General features: G+C 37.6%; 1 protein-coding gene across 3 annotated transcripts in view; it reads left to right on the top strand.

The window, feature by feature from the left end:
- The window catches only part of PARD3B (par-3 family cell polarity regulator beta), a 1,706,387-nt gene that overhangs the window by 621,949 nt on the left and 1,064,166 nt on the right, over positions 1–20,272 (top strand). The gene's annotated exons all lie outside the window — the stretch shown is intronic.

Genomic DNA, 20,272 nt, shown 5'->3' with positions numbered 1-20,272 from the left:
AGAATAGGGATAATTATAGCATGTACTATTGTTGTTTAATGAGATTATCCATGCAAAGCTCTTAGTACAGTGCTAAAATATGAAAGTCTTCAATAGATGTTAGTTGTCCAGCAGATTAATTTTCATATCAATTTAGATGTATTTATTTTGTGGTTTGGAGAAGACCCACTTATTGTAGTTTATTTTAAAATAGCACTGTGAATGTTTTCTATTCATCAAGTTATAAAAGCTTTAGGATATGGAGTTGCCATGGTCCCTCTGTTGTTATTAGGTGCTGTCAAGTCAGTTCCTACTCACAGTGACCCCATGTACAACAAAACACTGCCATCACACTTAGGTTTGAGCCCATTGTTACTGCCACTGTGTTGGTTCATATTGTTGGGGTCTTCTTTTTTGTTGACTCTCCACTTTACCAAGCAGGATGTTCTTCTCGAGAAACTGGTCCTCGCTGTGAACATGTCCAAAGTACAAGAGACAAAGTCTCACTATCCTCACTTCAAAGGACCAGTTAGGTTATACTTCCTCCAAGATAGATTTGTTTCCTATGCTACTGAATACAATTTACTTTGCACCAGTTAGGTTATACTTCCTCCAAGAAAGATTTGTTTCCTATGCTATTGAATACAATTTACTTTGCATATACGTTGGTATAAAAATTTTAGGAGGACTTTTTTTTTTTTTGTCTTTTCCTCTAAGGAGACAAAAATATTGATAAGTGTTTCAGCTTTTGGCATATTGTGAAGATCTTTTTGATTCACCAGATTTGATTTAGCTCCCCGACCTATGACTGATTAGCCCTGTGAATTTGGTTAATTCACTTGAATCCTCTGATTTACATATTCTTATTAAGACAAAGAAATATATATATATAAGGAGTAGGGGGGGTAAGGAATACTAGTCTGATTGTTAATTGAAAAAAAGAAAATGAATTTGCACCTCATGCTAGGTGTCTCTGAGTATATGAATTGGAATCAGATACTCATCACCAGTACTTGGTTGTTGTTTTTCTTAAATGTTTGAGTATCACTAATATTGAAGTATGTAGCTGCAAAAACCTGAAGGTATTTCATGTTGGTGAGGGACAACCTAGTATTTGCTCTCCTTTTATCTGGATTCACCAAATCCCAGTCATGGTTTGCCTTGAAGTTAAGTTACTCATGTGATATTATCTAAGATATATTCTCATTCTTCAGGCTCCCAATAGGTTACAATGCAATGTGATTTATTGTTTCAGTATACTAGCTATATAAATTTTTTACTTAAGCAGCTTCTACCAGCCGCTCCTTGGAAGCCCTATATAGGGTCGCAAAGAATTGGAAACAAGTTGACGGCGCTTAACAACAGATGCCCCCTTTAGAATCACAACTCAGAGTATTTTTCAAGCCAAGGTTTTCTGGCCTTACAAGACTTTCTTACCGTGATCTAGATTGTAGCTCTAGGTAGTATCATCCCCAAAGATCCCTGATGGCCCAGTGGTTAAGCTGCTAAACAAAAAAATTGTAGGTTCAAATTCACCAACCACTCCACTTCCATAAAGATTGACAGCTTTGGAAACCCTATGGGACAGTTCTACTCTGTCCTATAAAGTTTCTGTGAGTCAGAATATACTTGATGTCAGTAGGTTTGGTTTAGTATCATGTCCTACACTAATTTTGTTTCCCTTCTTTTTAAAATAAAAAACTTTCGTAAAATAAATTGTCCCAATTAAGTTCTCAAAAAAAAAAAAAAATCAATACCTTTAGGTGGTCTCTATTTACTTTTGATTCTATAAATCAATTCTGCTTACTAGCAACTTCCATTCCTCTCTAAAGGTTCAATTCCTGCAAGAAAGTATTGATCACTCTATCAACAGCAGCATATGATAGGTACTCATTGATTGTTGAAATCTGTTTGTTGATTGAAAAGACAAAAGGATATAGTCCTTTATTATTTTTTATTTTATTTTAAATGCCAGAGAAGAACAGAAATCTGAAACAACTTTGCTAAAAAGAATGCATTTCTGCTTAACTTAGTGAAAATTATTTGACTGGAACAAAATGTACACAGAAGTTGGATAGAGGCATCCTGTAAAAGTTTATGAATAAAATAAAATTAGGAAGGATATTTATCTAAGGGAAAGTAGATTGGATAAATACCCCAATAAAAGTGATCTCCTCTTATACCCAAAGAACTACATTGAAACCTGTGCTTTTCGTGTTTCACACTAGTCAGTGATAACTTATTAAAGTGCTTACATTCTTGTTTGTCAGATTACTGGTGCTGGATATGATAATTCCAGGGTGATGTAGCTATTCCCGTGTCTCGTTTGTTTGGCTTGTGAAGAATTAATTGTATAGGGTTATGCATTATGTATTATTAAATTACTCAAAGTCTTAAATCCCAGAAGGCAAAGTTCAAGGCTCCTGAGGCTATAAAAGCCTCTAAGTGACCTTCCTCTCCAATCTTAGGGTAATTTTGTTGTAGAGGCATGATTGCTCTAAGGTGTCTGTAAGGATAGTACTTGCAATAGTTTAGATGAGTAACCATTTTCATCATTAGAATTAATGGAATTTGCCTGGCTCTGTGCACATCCTGCTTTTCTGCCTTGAGTAAAATTACTGTCCAAGCTATAGATAAATGAAACCTACCCAGAAACTCTCAGGGAAGAGTAGAATATTGGCTGAGGAAAATTGTGTATAGGCACAGAGATCCAAAGCCACAATTAATTTATGTTTGATTGTAATTGATGAGTCCCTGATATATCAGAGGGACTTTAATTAAGAAATAAAAATGTAGGCAGATTGGAATATCGTAATTGGAAATAGAGAAGGTTCAACTAATGAAGTGTAGCTTTATTAAACGTTCTGTTCATTTTTTGAAAATGCTATGTAGAAGTTATTAACAGTTATCTTTTACTTAAAAGAAACACTGATATTTGGAGAATTTAGATTATTTATAATATGCGCTGTGTTAGAAAGTTGATTGTTTCTTTGAGCCCCAAATTGCTCCTAACGTTGTACATGTATTACTTACCTCCCTGTTTTATTATAAGCTATCAGAGTTCATCATTTAGTGACATTTTGTCCAAACCTTCATATAATAAATGTTTCTCGGTGCAAGTTTCCTAATGTAGCTACTCATAATGCTTTTGCCTCTGCTCAGCATCTCACTCAGTGTTACGTGTCTCTTTTGTTGTGTCTCTAATATCACTGCTAAAATGATAAGTGTCTGAAAATGACACAGATTGTAATTTGCAGTATTACTTTTGCCTTTGTGGCTCACTCTCCCTTATAATTACAGCTTAGAAAAAAAAAACAAAAAAAAACACAGAAAAAAACCTGCCTGATACTTCCTGTAATCACAGTAATGATACCTGATATTTATACCATCTTTCTCTGATGAACTCAAGCCCTTTTATAGGCACTTTGGTTAATTGTCATGGCATTCCTATGAGCAAAGCAGACGGTTGAAGAAAAGAAGGCTGTTATGTAACCAGGTAAAATGACTTGCCTAAGGTAAAGTCACGAGTAGTGACATCCATGGGAAGCTGTCAAAGCTTCTGATTTTTACCCTGTTTTCTCTCTTCTGCATCACTTTGCATCCTTTTAGTTTTTGACTTGTGGCATCTGTCACAATCCATCATTGTCATGCTCTTAACTAGTTAATATCATTTTACTGCAAGATTGAAGGGACCAGATATGCTCTTAACTACTTAATATCATTTTACTGCAAGATTAGTTAAAGGGACCAGATAATATTTGGAGTGTTTAAAAATGTTTAATGCAGCATGAGAGAAATCACACTTTATAGGGAAGACAGGTTATTAGTTTTATTGGATTTTGGTTGCTTGATGAAGTTTTGGAGACACAGAGGGCTCATGTTTAACTAAATGATGCTTTTTGAATGATGAAACTGACTAGGAGTTTTCAAATGTGCACCAAGTAAAGTAAAACATTATCAATTATGTGATTACTGAATTATACCCAATGAAGTGTCCAATGAATTAGCTGATGTGTGTGTTTTTATGCTCAGTTATCCGAATATATATTCAAGGCTTTGAAACTCAGTTACTATATATCTAAATCCTGCTTATCAAAATGTAGATAAAATTATTACTTTTTTTAATTAAAGTTCTCTATTTCCCCCCATGCACTGGGGACTGGACATACCACTCCCATTCCTCAGAATGAATGACAATGTTTAAAAAACAAAATAGGAACTACGGTGGGTGGGTGGGTGTTTCTTTGTTTGTTTAGCTTTATGTAGTGGAAGACAAAAGAAATGAAGGGTGTATCCATCAAGTGTTTCCCTTGGTGTTTGGGTCTAATATGTATGACTCATTGATTTAATATAAATGACTGATTTAATTGTTCTGACCACAGATTTATTGACAATGATGTATAATTTTTCATCAGTAGATCTTATTATTTTTGCCCTTGCCCTCATTTAGAAAGCCTCATTTGTTAAAAGATACTTGAATATAAAGTGATGATAAAGATTTCAACCAGTGATGTTTACCCCACAATTTTCACTTTTGTTTTTCTACGTTTACTGTTTTTAATTCTTTCCTCTACATTTTCTTTTTTACCTTTCTTTGCCCTATTCACAATAGATCACCATACCTCTCGTGCCAGAATTTTCTGAGAATATATTAAGAATGGGAAAAGAATCCATACCAACATTATTTTTTCTGTTATTTTCAGAAGTAAATTGTTTTGGTTTTGCCAAGTGTATTGTGTGCAACTACGGTACACCTTCTCCTTACTTACCACACATCTCATCATTCAGCATTTCATCATTGTCATGCTGTTGATTTGCAACAATAGTAAAAAAATCTGCCTTCCTACCATTTTGCACATCAATTGTGTATGTGTGGCTGTAAGAAATGTTGAAGTGTGAGGTGAGAGTCATGCTGGTTGTGATGGTTACCTTTGCTGGGGCATGTTCCTCAGTGGTTTCGCTTTCATGTAATGATCTCATTGGGCGGTCATGTAATGAGATGTAGTCATCTCCCATTATGTGATCTGATGTGGCATTCTCCATTTTCACACAGAGCCAATTTCACATAATGACCTGCTCTTTGGAAGGAGGTCTGGTAGCTTAGTGGTTACGAATCGGGCTATGAACCGCAAGGTCAGCAGTTCGAAACTACCAGCTGCTCCATGGGAGAAAGATGAAGCGTTCTGCTCCTGTAAAGATTAACAGCCCCGGAAACCCTGTGCAGGGTCACTATGAGTCGGAACCGACTCCATGGCACATAACAACATCAACAACTTTGGAACCTAACCATATTGATAAGTAGGGAAAAAGGTTTTTAAAAATAAGCTGCTTTCCCAGTGATATCATTTAAAATATGTTGTTATTGTTGTGTTGTTGAGTCAGTTCTGACTAATAACAACCCTTTATAGGGTTTCTGAGGATTGGTTGGTGGGTTTTAACCTATAGTGCTATAATACGGGGGAGCCTTGGTTGCACAGTGGTTAAGATCTTGGTACCAGAAGGTTGGCAGTTCAAATCCACAACCTCTCCATAGGAGAAAGACGTGGTAGTTGGTTTCTGTACAACTTCATCTTGGAAACTGTACGGGCAGTTCTCTCTTCTATAGGGTTGTTGTGCATTGAAATGGACTCAGCAGCAGTGTTATGTGCTTCAGGTTTTGGTCCATAATATGAGGATGAGTCAAAAATTATCCATTTTCCGGTTATATTAAAATGCCCATCCATGTCCACAGCTGAGGGCAACACTGAGTGTGCATGTGAAATGATTCTGTCAAATAGGCAAGTGACAGTAGATTATGCAGCAAATCATTTGCAAATCAGCCATGGCTCTGCCTATGAAATAATCCACAATGGACTTAGCTTTCAAAGAGTTTGTGCAAGATGGGTACTAAAACAACTTTGGGTATCTGCAAACAAAATTTGCACCAATATTTGAAAGAAGGTTAAAGTTTCTTTTAGAACAACCATTAATGGTGATGAGACATGGTTTCATCACTATGAGCCTAAGAGTAAATGGCAGAGTATGCAATGGAAATGTCTTCAGTAACCAACCAAGAAAAAATTCAAAGGTCAACCATCAGCTAGAAAACTGATGCTTGTAGTTCTCTGGGATTCTCAGGGGCCGGTATTGGAACACTATCAGAAAAAACCTTCAACAATCAACAGTGTTCATTACATTGAGATGCTTACTGAAGTGCTGAAGCTTAACTTCACATAAACTGCTGAGGCCTGCTATCCAAGGGTCATACATGACACTACATGTCCACACGCCTCTGCCATGCTGTTGACACACTGCAAAAAATTATGTTTTGACGCGTTGAAGCATCCTCTCTATAGTCCTGATCTTGCTCCATCAGACTTTTACCTGTTTGGTCCCCTGAAAGCAGCCCTTTGAGGACAAAGATTTACCTCTGATGAAGTGAAGACAGTGGTGTATCTGTGCCTCACAGCTCAGCCGAAAACATTTTAGTAAGGAAATATGAAAGCTTGAACAGATGAACAATGTGCATGGAAAAACAAGATTATGTTGGAAAAATGATTTATTTGTCTTTTCTAAAAGTTGATTAAAATAAATTCCACAGAAGGAGTGCAGTTAATTTTTTACTCACCCTTTTACTATGATGACTTAATTTGATTATAACTTTACTTTCTCTGGTTTAAAACATCACTGTTTTTTATCAGAGTATTGCTATAATTTTGATTATGCCATGATTACAGATTGTAAAATATTATCTGAAACAGTGGGTGGTAGTTTATTATGTTTTTTGTTATTTTTATATCACAGAAAGAGCAATTAACAAAATCTTAAATTATTTAGTATTGAATATACACTGTATGCTAGATCCTGCAAAGGCCCCAAGTGTTAACAAACATATAACTCTACTTTCAAAATAGAAAGTAGAATTTTGCTAAAAAAATATTATTCAAAGATGATTATAGGTATCCTGCTTCACTGATGTGTTTCCAAAGGTGCACCAGGAGAAACTATATACTTCTGACTGTTCACAGTCTAATGTCTCAGAAAACAGTTGACACATCAGATTAAGTTAATGAATGGGTATGCTTCTAGTTAGCTGCTCTGAGTTTTCTCTTGACCACGTATGTGTGGGTGCTAAATCAGCAATGAAAACAGCTGCTGGCATCTCTGCCTACTTGTTAGTAGCATTAGTATTTGACTTAATATTTGAAGGTGGATTTCTCAGCTGTCTCTGTGGTTCCAGACGAATACATTGCTTTTAAATAAACTGGCAAAGGCAAATCTTGATAGATGACCTATTAAAAGACTAGACTACCACTTTCTATCTTGCCAAGTGCTTAGGATTATTACCTCTCAGCACTTTTTTTTCTTGCTTTTAAACATTTGCATTTATTAAGAACTCACAAGATGCTAGACATAGCTCACCTTATTTGATCTTAGTAAAAGTCCTATTGAAAAATTGTATTGTCTGATTTTTACAGATGAGGGAACCTAGGCTTAGAGGTCTTAGAAACACATCAAATTACTTAAAAGTTCGATTGTTGTACAACTGGAATTTGAACTGAAGATTCTCTGACTTCACAACCTGAATGCTTAACCAACTCTCATAAACTGCATACACTGTGTTTTAGTGTGAGCTTATTTAATACAAATATGCCTTTCTCCTGGGAGCGTTTGGTGGCTTTGATCAGTTGACAGTCGTGTGCTTAAAAACCATTATGACACCAAGACTCTCCTGTTTAGTGTTAGGGTCTCATGTAGCTATTTTGTCAGAACTATCACAGAGTCCTGGTGTGGCTTTGTGGGTTAACGCACTGGATTGTAAAGGTTGGTGGTTCAAGTCACCAGCTGCTCCTCGGAAACCCCATTCAGGGTCGCTATGTGTTGGGACTGACTTGACAGCACTTAAAAACAACAACTATCAGAGAGCTAAACATGGTATAATGGGAAATCTTTTAAACTGTCATATGGGGATAAAATAATTTGATATCAGAAAGGAAGTATAGACACCGATGTGAAAACACACAGGAATTCCCTTCCTGAGTTTGGTAGACTGTTTACCAGTTTTAAAAAGTACCTAATATGTGTTAAGCATTTATAGAGTGATCAGTACTGTGATAATACAGCATTCACTTGTGAAGAATCAAAGGAATTAGGTTAATATTGCCCCATTTTATTGACAAGGAAATAAAGACTCTGCAAAGAATGAGCACCAATAGCCTTCGCATAGCCTTCTCTTCTCAACCGGGTTCAATAATTCGTTGTAATGGTCACACAGAACTCAGACACCCTACCAAGGGTTATGGGGTTTATTAGGGAAATTAACAAATTTATTAGGAAAATAAAGGATCAGAAAATGCTCAGGGCACAGTTGTTTCAGTCAGCTGCTGATCCATGCCCCTAGGACTCAGTAGTTCCACTACAAGCCTTAGCCTGAAGGAACGTGGCTCTAGCTCTATGGGTCAGCAAACCTAGCTCCACAACTTAAGTGCCTTGAGGCACTTCGGTCTCCAAACAAGACTTCTACTCAAAGTTATGCAGCTTGACTTGCTCAGTGGGCTGGGAAGTCTCGCTGTCTCTTGCTGTAGTTCTTGGTTCTTTTGCTGCTTTACCTCTACTGCTCCTCCAGTGTACATGGCTATGTGTCCCTAGGTTGAGGAAGTTCAGTGGGCAGGGATTTTAGGGTCCAATGGATGTGCTGCACTCCTAGATCTTCTTCTCTGATGGTGGTGATATCTCTTCAGCTCCTGAGATGGTTCATTTTAAACCCATGCTAGAGTTTTCAAGTTTTAACAATTACAATGAACTCTGCTAACATCCACAGCTGAAGCATGTCATCCTATCAGCATCTTCTCCTATTTACTCACTTTAAAAAAAAAAAAAAAAGTTTTTATTGTGAATTCAGTGATTGTTTACATGGGAGAACATCATTTTTACACTCATCATTTCATTGCAATGATTACAATTTCCTCCATGCATCATCATTCAACAGTATTTGCTTCTATTCAGGAATATATAATCATTTAAACAACCAAAGGGCACATTCTGCTAGCCTGTCTCCTGGCTTCCAGCAAAAAGCCTTTCTCTTTTCATGAGTCTATGGTCTTCCGCTGCTCTCTTTCTTAATACCCTCATCACTTCCTCTATCTCTAATGTTGCTGCTTCTCTGGATAGGGTCCCACATTGTGCTCATGGTCTTCTTCCTTGATGGTTCTACAGTCCTCTGTTCCTGGACTGTAAGATTAACTACGCCCTCCTTTTTGTTACTGAACTTCTACCTTTACTGTTGTGACAGCAGCAATTAGTCATGATAACAGCTACTCACTATTGAATCATAAGAATCTTATCCCCCATCTCTTTTCACCAGACCCACCTAGATTAGATGAGAACTAGCCAGTGGGGATTCTACCTTCCCCCACACACTCTGAAACTAAACTTCCTCATGAAAACTTGTAAGCCAGTCACTTCATGCCTTATGTTGTTGTTGTTAACGTGACATCAAGTAAGTACTGACTCATAGTGACCTTATGCACAGCAGAATGAAACACTGCCTGATTCTGGACCAACCTCACTACTGTTGCCACACTTGAGTCTATAGATGCTGCCACTTGGCCAATCTATCTTATTGATGGTCTCCCTCTTTTTCTGTTATCCTCCACCTTACCAAATATGATATCCTTCTCCATCAACTTGTCCATCCTGACAATATGTCCAAAGTATGAGAGATGAAGTTTGGCCATCTTGGCCTCCAAGGAGCACTAACCTCCTCATTTTAGGTAGCCAGTGTCTCAGTTTCCTGTCCCTATCTACCTTGTATACGGAGGGGATAGGATTGATCCTTGATGTGAAGATTCGTTCCCGCTCGGTTGGTATTTTGAGCTACCACATCCATAAGTATAAGTCAAGTTCATCAAATTCTCCTGCCTTCTCTTACCCATATCCAGCAGGGCAGAAACATTGTTTGGTGGAAATTATGGCTAGAAGAGATATTAGATAATTCATGATAACTCAGAAACTTTGTGCTTATGTAATTTGAACAGGGGAAAAAAAAAAATTAAGAGTGTAAATGGAAGCATGACCTAGGTTGATATCAGGACCGTGGGGTAGAAAGAGACACTGTGACTCTGTTGCCTAAGTCCTCTATGGATTTAACTTTTGTAATTTTTCATTTTTCTCTCTTTTGGTTACTTATACAACCTACTTGTAGAATCCAGCAGCGTCTCCTGGAGAAACATGTGGTAGTCTGCCTCTGTAAAGATTTACAGCCTTGGAAACCCTATGGGGAAGATCCACTTAGCCCTCAGAATTGACTTGAGAACAATGCTTATTTTGGTGTGAGAGTCCTTGATTGTTTATTTGACTGCAGTTTCTTGGCTGTCTTATAAAGAAAGAGTGAAATGTACATTTACGTTTGTCTTGTTTACTAACTTTATGATTATGCAGCTCTTAGTTTTGGTGCCAGATGTTGGCATTATGCCATGTCTCAGGGTACCCAGGATTGACTAGCTTCATATACTCTTTAAGCTTTTAAAGAGTATGCTATTGCCCAAGATATTATTTTTTAAAAGACAGACAGAAATGGTTATGTCTAGATTTTAATTTTTAAACTATACTAATGTTTTACTTTTCTGAATATGGATTGCTAATTAGTATGTGTCAGTGGGACTTAAATCACAGAGATGGTTATGTCTAGATTTTAATTTTTAAACTATATTATTGTTTTAACTTTCTGAATATGCATTGCTGATTAGTATGTGTCAGTGGGACTGAAGGACTGTTTTGGGACCAGCAGATTCTCTCTTCTTAGCCAATTGGACAGGTAATCTCCACTCACTATGGTAACAGCTATGGTCTACTCAACCCATACATGCTCAATACCCTTTTTTATCTTTCTGTTTGTGCCCATAATACAAAGAATGTATAGGCATTTTCATCATTTTAAAATCCTGTGTCTCCAAATAAATGCTGTATAAATCCGAATTCACTATTGTAGTTTCAACATAACATTTTCAGTTTTAATGAGGTCTTTCTTTAGGGAATCTACCCAAATGCAAAGGCTGCCTGGTTAGAAAATTCAATGTTGTAGTTAACTTTGTAAAGATTGGAGTCCTTCTTGGAATGGAGAGAGAGGAGACACACTTACCATATCACATTTAAGCACATGCTCAGGTTTTACAGCTGCCAATAACACTGATGCCTACCCATGGAACGTGAAAACCATGCCTAAAAATGTCTTGGAGTCTTGGCCATTTTGGTTCTGCCTGGTTGGCTATCTGGATTTTTACTAGACTTTTAAAATGAGAAATATTAAACAAATGGGGAAAATCATTAATTGTGTTCTCCCTTAATCTGAATGTCACTTTTAGACAAAACAATAATACATCAAATGGTTTCCCACTGCACATAAAATTAAATCCACAATCCTTCACCCTGCTTCTTGTGGCTTATAAGTCCTGTCCTGCCCACCTCCTCAGAAACATTCTGTCTCCTCCGCCCTTCCCTCACTGCTTCCCAGGATGCTCTCATTGCACTTTCAGCATTCCAAGACCTTTCTGCTACCAAAGCCTTTCTAGGCACTTCCTTAGGCCTGGTGTCCTCCACCAAGCACTCTTTCACTTTCCTCACTTCCAATCACCCTTTAGCTTTCAGGTTAATAATCACTGATTCGATTCGTGGCAGCCTTTCTTCACTAATTCCCCCAACTCTCCAATCCCATGGATCAGTCATCTAATTTCTTACACTTTTTGTTTTCAGTACTTCTACAAAGGACCTCTGGTAGCATAGTGGTTATGAATTGGGCTGTGAACCTCAGGGTCAGCAGTTCGAAACTACCAGCTGTTCCGCAGGAGAAAGATGAGGCTTTCGGCTCCTGTAAAGATTTACAACCTTGGAAACCCTGTACAGGGTCGCTATGAGTCAGAACAGACTCCACGGCACTTAACAACAACAATATTATCATTATATATTTATAGCACAGCTGTCACATTCACTAGACAAGTGGTTCTCAATCCTGACTGCATGTTCGAATCACTGAAGAATATTTAATTAACATAGATGACCAGACTCCAACTTTTGCTTAAATGTGTCTCACTTGCCACTTGGGCAAAACTGTAACCATAGGAACAGTAAAGTGGAGATCATGTCTGTTGCCTAGCACAGTGCCTTATTTACCAAAGGGCTCATAGTCATACTTTTGGGTGAATAAATGAATTTTTGCAGCCAGGAACCTTGAACTAAATCAACTATAATTATTTATAATGCCTAAACAAAATATAAAACAACAAAGTTGCAGAACCATTCCATGTTCATATAGTTGGATAGTCATAGATTATTAAAAGCAAAACTAATATCTTTCAGTCTTCATTGTAAAAATCCATAATATTTGACATGATCTGCTGGAAAATGTGTTACTCATTTCTTAAACCACAGCTGTGTTTTTCCTTCTAGTTCTTACTCTCTTTCTTATGTTAAGTCTGTTAACAGTGTTAACAATGTATCACTATCATTCCTAGTTGGGACTTAAAATATACATGATCCATATGTTAAGAAAGGTATGCCACAGAGTTGTATTCTTTCACCATACATTATTCAACCTGTATGCTGAGCAAATAATCAAGGAAGCTGGCTTATATGAAGAAAAGCATGGCATCAGGATTGGAGGAAGACTCATTAACAACCTGTGATATGCAGATGATACAATCTTACTTGCTGAAAGTGAAGAAGACTAAGTATTTACTGGTAAAGTCCAAAGAGCACAGCTTTCAGTATGGATTGCATCTCAATGTAAAGAAAACAAAAATCCTCACCACTGGACCAATAAACAACATTCTTATCAATGGAGAAAAGATTGAAGTTGTCAAGGACTTCATTCTTCTTGGATCAACTATCAACACTCACAGAAGCAGCAGTCAAGAAATCAAACTACATATTGCTTTAGGCAAATCTGCTACACAAGACCTTTGTAAAGTGTTGAAGAGCAAAGAAGTCAGCTTGAGGACTAAAGTGTGCCTGACCCAAGCCATGGTATTTTCAATAACCTCATATGCATGTGAAATCTGGACAGTGAATAAGGAAGAACTTAGAAGAATTGATGCCTTTGAATTGGAGGAGAATATTGAAAGTGCCATGGGCTGCCAAAAGAACAATCAGATCTGTGTTGAAAGAAGTGCAGTCAGAGTGCTCCTTGAAGGCCAGGATGGCCAAACTTCATCTCTCATACTTCAGACATACTGTGAGGAGGGACCAGTCGCTGGAGAAGGTTATCATCATGCTTGGTAAGGTGGAGGGTCAGAGAAAAAGAGGAAGACTCCCAGTGAGATGGATTTGTAAAGTGGCAGTGTTAGTGGGCTCAAGCATGGCAACTATTGTGAGATTGGCCTAGGATTGGGCAGTGTTTTGTTCTATTGTGTATATGGTCTCTATGAGTTGGTACCTACTTGATAACACCTAACAACAACAACAACATAATGTATATAAGGAGGATCCAACCAAGATATTTATAACTCACACCCAGACCCTCTAAACAAAGAAAACAGCATAACATGGTTATGTTTTTAAAATACCTTGTATAAAGTAATGTCAGATTCATTGTCTATTAACCTCCTCCACCCAAAGATTCCAAAGGAAGGCGCCCTGACCTTCAGAGGAGCTGATGAGCTCTCTAGTAGCTCACCACAGGACAGGTGGTGACATTAGGATAATAATGGTACATACGTTTCTATTCAGTATGTCTGTGCTTTTATAAACCAATGAAATAGCAGTAATCAGATATTATAAAAATAATGGCATGTTCTATTCTGACTTTAAAAAAATAGCTTTTTGGGAGACATTCATGATTTTAGAAATTGAAATTACCTATTTTTTAACAAAGTTTCTTTTTTTTTAGTCCTTCAAAAAGATGCTGGAATCTGAGGTCAAGTATGTTGCATTCCAGTAGTACTATATCATTTCAAAGCCTTTGTAAGCACATTGTGTTATGTGGTGCCTACAGCATACTAAAACAATAAAGACAGATATTCTAATCCAACATTCTTTGTATCTATAATTTAAGCAAATTTTACAAATAGTTATTTCTATCTTATTAAAAATAATTGATAAAATATTTATTCCTTCAGGGAAACTCCATGACTAATCAGAAATTTATAAGAATGCAAGACTGTCTCCTATTATCATGCCATTATTTCTCAATCAAAATGCTTTTCTCAGACCATTGATTGGCTCCAATTGTACATAAATTACCATTATACTTGTTTTTTGTATCCATCTACTATTAAAGTGCTATTTGGAAGTATTATACTTTTAATTTTTTCTTAAGTGGGTAAGGCAAGCATTGTTTTTACACTATCCTTGTAGAAAACTATCCCTAGTGTTTAGTGACGTGTCCAGGTTACTAACCAGGCCAAATGTGGGACAAAAAACTGTGGCTCCCATCTCAGACATATTGTTTCATGTTCATTTAAATACAGTCCCTTGTTTCCTCCCTAAGAAATGTGATAATATCCTAGTTGGCAGGGTTGTGATCTGAGGCTCAAAGGGACAGATAGAGAAAAGTAATGGCAGCTCATTGGTGCACACTGGAGTCTCTAGCTTGCAATTTCACAGTTAAAATGACTGCAAAAGCACAGGTTGCCTATTTATGTTAATTAAGTAACTTGAGTGTTTTATTGGTTTTTTTAAAACATAGATGTTTCATCTAGAAACTTGAGTCTGGCATTGATTCCATCTTCTATAGACATGATATTGTTATAAATAAAATTATTATGCAGAAGTAGTTCTAAGATATACAGAGCAAAAGTAACTAGAGCTATTACTGTAACTGGAGTCCTTGTGTGGCGCTGTGGATTAATGTGCCAGACTGCAAAGCCATTTGAACTGGAAGGTCAGTGGTTCAAGCTTACCAGCTGCTCCTTGGAAACCCTATCCAGGGTCACTATGGGTCAGAACCGATTCAATGGCACTTAACAACAACAACAATTACTGTAATTACATTCCTGGCAGGTACAAGTTGTGAACAGGCTTAGCTGCTAACCAAAAGGTTGGAGATTTGTCTACACAGAGGCACCTTAGAAGGTGCCCAGCAATCTACTTCCAAAGATGAGCTATTGCAACCCCTCTAGAGCACAGTTCTGCACTAATAGGGGTAGCCTTGCATCAGAATCAACCCAACAACACCTGGTTACTATTAGAATTTAGGAGTCTTGTAAACAAATCACTGGCTGTAGACACAGATGTTTATTGTTAGCTGTCATTGAGTTGGCCCCTGACCCTTGCACCTTTATGCATAACAAAATGAAAGGCTGCTCTACTAGGTCTAGGCCGGTGATCTTGACAATAGGTTGGGAGTTAACATTAGTGCCTGAGTTACTGAGAACTGCCAGTTGATATTCCAATAACCACAACACTCACGTTCCAAGAACACACCTGCTACCTGATGCAAGGGATGGTGTTCAGTGCTGCAGGGGATGCCAACATCAGTGATAATGCCCTTGACCTTCAGGAGCTTATGATTTATTCAGAGTGAGAAAACATACTTAAAAGAAGAGTGGAAGAGCTATGAAAGAAGTGCTACAAATGAATGAATCATCTCAAAGTTAGTTGATTGAGTAACAGATGTTCAGTGTCTTATGTTCTTTTAATTAACATGGGAGAGTTAAAAACTGACATCTTAGTCATTGATAAACCTTGGGGCTTATTATATATTTATCTCCATATGTTTAGATTTAGCCATGAAATCTTTGCTTTGAATTTGTGACCTTGAACATACTTAACAATGTTCTCTTTTATAGTATTCAACGCTAAATTCATTAAGATTTGCAAATGAAAAAGTCAAACTTCAATATCAAGCATTTAGAAGAAAGGAAAATATTTTTAGAATTTTGATCCCACTAATATTTTAAACCATAGATGAAATCACTGTTTTAATGTTCTAACACTTTCATCTATTAGGATAGCAGTTAATACTCCAAAAATATAAATAACAACATGGACATCAGTACCATGAAAGGATTAATACACAAATAGGGTGACATTTTCTTTTGTTTTTCATTCTTAGACTTTCTAGCAGGATAAGATTTGTTCCTGCTGCATCTTTCCTATGGAAATCACAATTCCCAAATTGGTAAGTTAGAGCTCATTGTAAATTGCTCAAAGTAATATGGGAGTTCTTTGTGCTGCAGGTTTTCCTTTGCAGTTCTTTGAACCTTTGGTTCCATTTAAAGGAAATTTTCCTGACAGATTTATTCTCCTTTTGATGGCATTTTTAGATGTAGTACTTGATGAGCAGAGACAGTGTAGAACACTGAAAAGTTAATACTTTGTTTCATTGAAAGCTGAATTTCACTTGGCTTTTTAAGTTCTCATTATTGTAGTATTGTGAGTATATCCCACCACACCATCATTGATAGCGACCTTTGTACAGGGTTTCCGAGGCTGTAGATCTTTCTCTAAGGAGTGCCTGGTGGATTTGAACTGCTGACCTTATGGTTAGGCATGCAGTGCTTATACTGCAGTGACACCAAGACTCTGTATACCCTTGCACACGCTCTAAATGTCAACTATGGCTACTGTTGTGTATGGAGAGAGTATAGAACTTGGCTGCTAAAAGAACCAATAGATCTGTTTTGGAAGAAGTGCAGCCAGAGTGCTTCTTGGAGTCCAGGATGGCTAAGCTTCGTCTCTCATACTTTGGACATATTGTCCGGAGGGAACAGTCACTGGAAAAGGATGTCATGCTGGGTAAGATGGAGGGTCAGAGAGAAAGAGGAAGACCCCCAACGAGATGGATCAGCCAGGTGGCATCATTGATGGCGTCAAGTGTGGCAGCAGTAGTGAGGTTGGCCCAGGATCGGACATTGTTTCGTTCTGCTGTGCATGGGGTCGCTATGAGTCGGTTCCGACTTGATGGCACATGACAACAACAACAAAGAACTTGAACTTGGCCATTCATAGATGGACATCTGTAAGTTGTTTTTGTACAAATTTGATAAAGGAATAGTCAACTGTTTAGATTTTTTTCTGAGTCCTCTTCAGATAATGTTCAAATCTGTGAACAAGCTGGTTGTAATTATTCAGTAATTACTGCTTTGTACAGTTGAACTACACTATATTTTTTGATGTGTGAATCACTCTTCTTAAGCGTATAATAAGTAAAGCAGTCCTAGTATCTGTGTTATATACTAATTGCTAAAATGAATAGTAACTACCATGAAAGAGATTTTCTTGTTGTTGGTTGTAGTTAAAACTGATCATCTCTGGAAATGTGACTTACCTTCCCTGTTTTTATAGTTATGCTACATTAAGATGTCAGGTCAAAATATTTTTTTCTTTCTCTGTCTGTTTTGATATTTCATTTGAGGACCAATATTTCAAAAAATGTAGTGATTTAGTACAAATTCTTTCGTTCCAGTCAGATAAATAAACCTTACCAGATTCTGTGAACTGATTTATTGATAGGACTCTGAGGGATCACAGACCTTTTTGAGAATGTTTGAAACCTTTCTGAATTCTGAATTTTATTGAAGTCGTTCCCACGAGAGAAGCAGAGTGGGAGAAAAACTTTCTTCTCTTTCCACACACTTGTACATCTTAACAAAGCGATACTTTTCTTTTTCTAAAGGTCAGTATTTAAAAAAAAAAAAAAAAGCCAACTAGTAATGCAAACATTGTGTTGGTCACAAGTGACCAATAATGGACACTGTCTTCTGTGTGGGCAATTTCCTTTGACCTGTATATGGTAATAGGATTCAAGACTGATGCATACATTTGAAATACTCAGAAAATACCTAAATGCTTTTTATACAGTGGTTTTGACTTCCTTTCAATCAAAGTTTGCATTGCTCTGTATTTTTTAAAGGAAAGATTGAGAATTACTTTGTGTAAATATCTCTGTTTTTTTAATTGTCACTGGCTCTTTCATATTATTCTTTTCCCTGTTGTTGGCTGCTGTTGTTAAGAGCCTTTGAGTAGTTTCTGACTCATAGGATTTCCAAGGAGTGGCTATGGGTTTGAACTGCCATCCTGGTAGTTAGCAGTCCAGTGCTTAACCTCCAGGGCCACACTTTTTTTTTTTTTTTCCCGCATATAACACACATTGCATGGAAGACCAATCAATGTGCACAGGAATTATGCAGTTTGGAAAACACCCTGAAGTCTGTGTTGTTTGCATAAAAATACAGCAAACACTTCTAGAGATGATCACAGGTCCAACAGCTTCTCTCTATTTTTCTCAGCTTCTCTCCTAAAACAAAGGTGACTGGAACACTCTCATCTACAGGGGACTGTTGCTGTGATCTGTGACAAGCAGAGACAGCTTGACGGCTGCACAAGAGATGCCAAGATCCGAACTATGATTCTTTTATTGTGTGTGCTCTCTCACATGGCACATTCAGTGGGGCCTAAAGTTAACTGGAGGAGGCGTTGATTAAGTGTCCTTTACTGAGAGGTACCTCTCGTCTAATACTGCCCTGGCTCATATATCGTACTATGTTGTTTTCAAGTGCCATCTGGTCAGTTTTGACTCACAGCAACCCCATGTGACCAAGTAGAACTGTCCCGGAAGGTTTTTTACAGGAACAGATCGTCAGGTCTTTCTTCCATGAAGTATCTGGTGGATTCAAACCTCTGACCTTTCAGTGAGCAGCCAACACAACTAGGACTCCTTTTATCCTTCACATAGTGGAGGTACATCACATACACCCTGAGAAAGCAAGCAGTGATTATCTTGGGAAGGTTTGGAAAGTTGAACATTTTGATTTATTTTATTGGTTTCAACGTTAATAGACATGCTTAGGAGACCAGTTGAGGACAGTAAAAGAGGCTGCTTGAGGCATATAGGGTGAAAAGTCAGCTTCTTCTATTTGTGGAGAAGCCTCTCTTCTGATACTTTGGTTGTCTTTCTTATCTACCAAGAATACTGAGTTCACAAAGGTCAATATAGCATGAGAACAGTCAGATGAGAGAGAGAAGAGAAATGCATATGTAAGGTCAAGTTCAAAAAAAAAAAGAAGAAGGTAGTAATGGGTTAGCAAAAATAGAAGATGAAGCTAAATAACAAAAATGACGTCTTGGTGATGCTTTAGGATAAGCACTGGACCACAAGGTTGGTTTAAACTGCCAGGTCAACAGTTTAACCTAACCAACTGCTTCTCAGAAAACCTATACCAGGGTCATTATGAGTTGGGACCAACTCAAAGACACTGAACAACAACAACAACAAAAGCTAAGCAAGCTAGAATTCAAATTCTTTTAGACACTGAGATTTAAAAAAAAGCAATTAATATAAAAGGTGAGAAAATAGAAGAAACGTAAATATTACAGAAAGAATGAGACAATTAGAACAAGTTCAAAATGAAGTACAGTGAACTAAAATAAGCAACGATAGCCCCAAAGCCCAAATCACGTGATTTTTTTTTTTTTTTAGAAGTATGGTTGTAATAAAATGTAGATCAGAAAAAGGACAAAGTGGGATGTATTTTTTAAGTGGTTCCTGAAATGAGGCAGCTGCAATGGCTTGAGGTCTCCATGGAGACTTGCAGGGCAAAAAGAGAGCTGAGATGTGGAAGGTAACACAAGACTCTGGGGGTCCTCCTGTCTATGGCTTCAGCACCCTCAGCTCCCCCTAGGATACCTGAGTAGGCAAGGAGATATGCCCTTCCGTAAATAGCAATCCATCAAGCTGCCAGCGTCTTCTCTCTGGCCTCGCAAAGGCCTAGAAGCTGCATAGCCATCACCATGCCTTTGTGAAGCCCAATCTTTGAGAAAAGCCTCCATGGGACCTGGTAGTCTTTAGACAGGCAAGTCATACAGTGTCTCGCTAGCTTCTCCAATCTGATCAGCTCTTTTATATTTTTAGAATTCAACATAATATTGATATTTCACAAGAAGTGATTTACAAAATAATAGTGAGTTTTCCAAATTGTAAAAGCTTTATTGTGGAAAGATTGACGTTTTCAGTTGCTGACATCACAGATAGAAGACTTCTTGCCCATTTACATTCTTTCTGCCACTACATACCGATGTGCTCTTTCTCCCCTCCTTTCTTTCTCTCTCTCTCACTTGTTTTTTTAAGTTTTTATTGTGAAGTTTACATGGGAGAACATCAGCTTTACACTCATCCTATCGTATTCCGTTTCACTGCAATGATTACTATCCCCTTCCATGCATCATTAAATAACCAAACTGTACACCACACAGACCTGCCACCAGCACACAGCCCTTCTCCCTCCCTGAGTCCAGTGTCCCCAGCCACTCCATCTGTCCATGTCATTGTCTCTGTCTCCATCTCTCCATCCCTGGCATCACTGCCTCTCTGGATAGAGTC

This window comes from Chrysochloris asiatica, unplaced genomic scaffold (genome assembly GCF_000296735.1).
Source record: "Chrysochloris asiatica unplaced genomic scaffold, ChrAsi1.0 scaffold00045, whole genome shotgun sequence".
Taxonomy (NCBI): Eukaryota; Metazoa; Chordata; class Mammalia; order Afrosoricida; family Chrysochloridae; genus Chrysochloris; species Chrysochloris asiatica.
This window is presented reverse-complemented; position numbering and strand designations above follow the sequence as displayed.